The following is a 5,806-nucleotide window of genomic DNA, read 5'->3' as shown; positions in this document are numbered from 1 at the left end:
CTATATCGCCACCTTCTGGAAGGTGAAAGGCAGGCTCCCAATTAACGACTGGTTCAATTGTTAAAATCAAAGTAAACAAAACCTTAGTTCACCAATCAAAATGCACAGAGTGAATGGATGGATGCAAACGCAAGACCAAACTATATGCTGCCTACAGAAGACTCATTTCAACTCTGAAGACACGCAAAGGCTCAAAGTGAAAGGATGGAAGATGATATCCCAAACATATAGAAACCAAAAGGAAGCAGGCATACCCATTACTTACATTAGACAAAATGGACTTCAAACCAAAAATGGTAACAGGAGACAGAGGTCATTATATAAAGACAAAGAGGTCAGTACCTTAAATAGATATAACAATTGTAAATATATCCACTCCCAACACCTTACCATCGAAGTATATTAAGCAATTGATAACAGACCTTAGGGGAGAAATAGAGAACAATATAACAATATTAGAGGACTCCACGATCAGCAATGGATAGATCTCAGACGGAAAATCAACAATAAAACATTGGAATTGAATCACACATTAGAAAAAAAGATGGATTTAACAGATTTAACAGATGAACATTTCATCCAACAACATTAGAATACACGTTCTTCTCAAGTGCAAATGGAACTTTCTCCGGGATAGATATGATATGATAGGCCACAAAACAAATCTTAGCAAATTCAAAAAGATTAAACTCATATCAACTATCTTTCCTAATCCCAGTAGTCTGAAACTAAAAATTAGCAGCAAAAGGGAAGCAAGAAGATCTACAAATGTGAAGAAACTAAATAGTACACCTCTAAACAACTATTGAGTAAAAAAACAAATTAGAAAGGAATTCAAAAATTATCTCAAAAGAAATTAAAATGGAAATATAATATGTCAATTATTGTGGGATGCAGGAAAAAGCAGTTCTGAGGGAAAAGTTAATAGAAACAAAGAAATATATTAAGAAATTAGAAAGATCACAAATAAACAACATAAGTTCATACCTCAGGTAAGTAGAAAAAAAAAGAACAAAAGCCCAAAGGTAGCTAAAGGAAGAAAATAATAGATATCAGAGTGTAAATAAATGAAATACAGACAAGAAAAATAGTACAAAGGATCAACTAAACTAAGAGCAAATTCTTTGAAAAGATCATCAAAATTGACCATTAACTAGACTAACTAAGAAAAAATGGGAGAAGATTTGAATATAATTAGAATTAAATAGGAGACATTACATCTGATACTTCACAAGTACATAAAATCATGAGACTACTATGAATAATTATATGCCAAAAATTGTATAAGCTAGAAGAAATGGATACATTCTAGAAATATAGAATCTATTAAGATTGAATTAGAAAAAGTAAAAAATCTAAACATATCAATAATGAGTGGAGATATTGACTCAGTAATCAAAAAATTCCCAATACAGATAATTCTGGGACAAGAGGCTTCAATGGAAAAGAATTAACATTTTTTTAGAATAATTAACATTTAAAGAAGAATTACCTCCCAAAGCCGAAGCCAAAGCAAAGGCTTTGAAGGCCAAGAAAGCGGTGCTGAAAGGCGTCCACAGTCACAAAAAAAAGAAGATCCGCACATCACCTACGTTCCAATGACCCAAGACTCTTTGTCTCGGAAGGCAGCCCAAATACCCTCAAAAGAGTGACCCCAGGAGAAACAAGCTTGATCACTATGCCAACATCAAGTTCCCCCTGACTACTGAGTCAACCATGAAGAAAATAGAAGACAACAACACACTTGTGTTCATTGTGGATGTCAAGGCCAACAAGCACCAGATCAAACAGGCTGTGAAGAAGCTCTATGACATTGATGTAGCCAACCAAGGTCAACACCTTAATCAGGCCTGATGGAGAGAAGAAGGCATACGTTCGGCTGGCCCCTGACTATGATGCTTTGGATGTTGCCAACAAAATTGGGATCACCTAAACTGAGTCCAGCTGGCTAAATCTAAATACAGTTTATTCATGATTAAAAAAAAAGAAGAGGAAGAATTAAAACTTAAAGAAAAATTAATATCGATCCTCCTCAAACTCTTCCAAAATACCAAAGAGGAAGGAACACCCAAAATCATTCTCTGAGGCTGGTATTATCTGGTACCCAAACCAAATAAGGATACTACAAGAGAAGAAAGCTATAGATCAGTATCCCTGATGAATATAGAAACAAAATTTTTCAATAATTTTTTAGCAAACTGAGCTCAAGAATACATTAAAAAAATTGTACATCAAGACCAAGTGGGATTTATTCCTGGGATGCAAAGAGTGTTTCCATATGCAAAAATCAATAAATGTAATCTATCACATCAGTAAAATGAAAGATAAAAATCACATGGCTATTGCAATAAATACAGAGTAGCATTTCACAAAATATACCATCCTTTCATGATAAAAATCCTTCACAGATTGGGTATACAACGAACATGACTCAATATAATACATGACATAATTGCCACATCTACTACTAACACTATACTCAATGGAAGAAAAACCGAAAGCTTTTCCTCTAACATCAAGAACAAGGCAAGGATGCCCACTCTCACGACTCCTATTTAATATAGTACCAAAAGTCTTAGCTAGAATGTCTAGGCAAAACAGTAGTAAAATCATTGTTATTTGCTGATGATATGATGTTGTATATAGAAAATCCCAAAGAATCAGTCAAAAAACTGTTAGAATTAATCAGTGATTTTGCTGAAGTGGCAGCATACAAGATCAACATATGAAATCAGTTGCTTTTCTTTGCACAGATGATGAAACATATGAAAAAGAAATAAAACCATCCCATTTACAATTGCATTAAAAGTGATAAAATATGAATAAATTTAACCAAGAAAGTGAAATTTCTGGGCAATGAAAACTACAAAATTTTCCTGAAAGAAGTCAAAGAAAATACAAAGAAATAAAAAGACATTCTGTGTTCATGGATCGGAAGAATTAGTATTATTAAAATGGCAGTACTACTCAAAGCCATCTACAAATGCAACACAGTCCCCAACCAAATACCAAAGGCATTCTTCACAGAAATAGAAAAGACAATTCTAAAATTCACATGGAACCACAGAAGACTACAAATAGCCAACACAACACTGAGAGAAAAAGAACAAAACTGGAGATATCACACTTTCAGATTTTAAATTACACTGCAAAGCCACAGTAATAAAAGCAGTATGGTACTTGCAGAAAAAGAGACACATCCACTAATGGAACAGAATGGAGAGCCCAGAATTAAATTGTCATATACATGAGAAAAGGCTAGTGTTTTCTACAAGTAGTGCTGGGAAACTGAAGAAATGCATGCAGAACAATGGAATTAGATCCAAGTTACACCGCTCAAAAAAATTAACTTCAAATGCATCAGAGACTGAAGCAAAAAACCGGTATCATAAAACTTCTAGAAGAAACCATAGGGTAGAAGCTCACTGATACTCAGCTTGGCAATTAATTTTTAAACAAGATGTTAAAAGTACAAACAGCAAAAGCAAAAATCAACCAATGGTACTATATATCAAACTCTAAAGCTTCTGCCCAGCAAAAGAAACAACAAAATGAAAAGACAATGTACAGAATAAAAGAATTTTTGCAAACCATATAACAGATAAGGGGTTAATATCCAGAATATATAAAGAACTCAGTCAATTTAATAACAACAACAACAACAACAACAACAACAACAACAAAAACCCCAATCTGATTAAAAATATAGGCAGAAGGACTAAACAGACATTTTTTCAAAGACAAGAACAAAATTGTCAAGAGGCACATGAAAAGACTTTTAACATCACTAATCACCAGGGAAATTAGATTAAAATCACAATGAGATATCACCTCCTAGAATGGTCATCATAAAAAATACAAGAAACAACAGGAGCTGGTGAAAGTCTGAGAAGAGGGAACCCTTACACATTGTTGATGGGCATGTTTCGACCACTGTGGAAAATTGTATGAAGATTCCACAAAAAATGAGAAGTAGAGCTACCATACACTCCCGCCATTTCACTTCTTGGTATATGCCCAAAGAAAATGAAAACAAGATTTCAAAAGGATACAGGCACTTCCATTTGGATTGCAGCATTATTCACAATAGCCAAGATACAGAAACAAACCAAATGCCCATCAGTGGACGAAGAAATAAAAAATACGGGATGCATAAGCACAGTGGACTCCAGCCATAAGAGAGGAGAATATATATTGCCATTTATGACAATGTGGGTGGACCTTGGGCACATTATATCAAGTGATATGAGTCAGACAGAGAAAGACAAGTACTGTGTGATGTGACATATATGGAATCTAAAACACTAAAACTGCAAAAAACAGGAAGGAAAATGATAATTACAGGGGATGGGAGAGAGAAGATTGAGGGTATATGCATGAAAAATTGTAATGAGTGGTAAATAAGCCATGTTAATCTAATGCACAGTATAATGAATATAATAATATTGTACAGGTATACAATGTGATATCACTCATTGTAGGAGTGACCAGTGAAGTAGAAGGTAAAGTGAGTTGTTTGTCCAAGACAAAAATGACCAAAGTATTTCAAAGAGAAGAGAGTGAACCACCATGTCAAAATCTCTGATAGGTCAAGTATGATGAAGAATGAAAATATATATATATATATATAAAGTTAAAATTTATTTATTTATTTGAGAGGAAGATCTTTCCTGAGCAATGGGGAAGAGCAGAGGAAGAGGGAGAGAGAAAATGTCAAGCAGACTCCCCTCTGAGAGTGGAGCATGATGTGAGGCTCCAGGTGGGGCTTGATCCCATAACCCCAAGATCATGACCTGAGCTGAAATCCAGAGGCAGTCATTCAACTGACTGAGCCGCTCAGGTGCCTCCAAAATTGATATTTTGATTTAGCAAGAACTGTTTCGGTGGCATGATCAAGAAAGCATGACTGAAGTGAATTTAGGAGCTGTTTGGGAGCAAGGTCTTGGAGACCATGAGTACAGAAAAATATTTCAAAAATCTTAAGTGCAAATGAGAATAAAATGGATCCAGAGAGGAAGGGGAATTGGGATTAAGGGAGGATTTTCATGAGGTAGGAAAAGAATCAACATGGTTAATTATCTAACTGAGAGTGGGAAGTGACTGAGGAAAGGATAGAGAAGAGAGAATTGTTGAAATGATGTGTATGAATAAATCAGAAGGAATAAAACCCAATGCACACTTGGAAGATCTGGCTTTGTATTTAAGCACAATTATTTCTAGAATTACCAGAGAGAGGACAGAAATGTTTGGTACAGATATTAGCAGATGGTGTTGGGAATGTCTTTTGATCATTTTGATTTTCCCAGTGATAGGTCTTCTAAGCAAATAGATTGGTTATATATATATCTATATATCTATATGTATGTGCCTATATATGCCTGTATATCTATATATATGTATCTATGTATCTTATTCTCTTTCCCTTTGAGTACCCGATGCCTCCAAAGGTAATCACAATTCAAATATCTGTTACAGGAGATGGCTTCTGCCTAACTTTGAATTCTGAGTAACTGGAATCAAACACTGTCTGATCTTTTTTCTGATTTCTTTCACTCCCCATTTTTGTCCATGAAATGCATTCATATTACCATGTGGAGTTACCTTTTTGTTATTATTGTTTTACTTTATGGTTGTTGTGCAGAATCCCATTGTGCAAATTGTATATTTTATTTTTCCATACGATTACTGAGAGAACTTTGGGTTATTCCCAGTTCAGGGCAATTTTAAGTAAAGCTTCTGTGAGCATTCTTGTACATGTTTTTGGTGCACCTAAACACTTCTTGATATTTACATATACAGTCAAACT

The 5,806-nt window shown here is 34.6% G+C and overlaps 1 pseudogene; it reads left to right on the top strand.

Annotated features, from left to right (window-relative positions):
- Window positions 1-275: 275 nt before the first annotated feature.
- LOC125094057 (60S ribosomal protein L23a-like) lies at window positions 276-1,976 on the top strand (annotated as a pseudogene).
- The last annotated feature ends 3,830 nt before the right edge of the window (window positions 1,977-5,806 follow it).

Source organism: Lutra lutra, chromosome 2 (assembly GCF_902655055.1).
Source record: "Lutra lutra chromosome 2, mLutLut1.2, whole genome shotgun sequence".
NCBI classification, from domain to species: Eukaryota; Metazoa; Chordata; class Mammalia; order Carnivora; family Mustelidae; genus Lutra; species Lutra lutra.
Note: the sequence above shows the minus strand (reverse complement) of the source record. Positions and strands in the feature narration are given on the sequence as shown.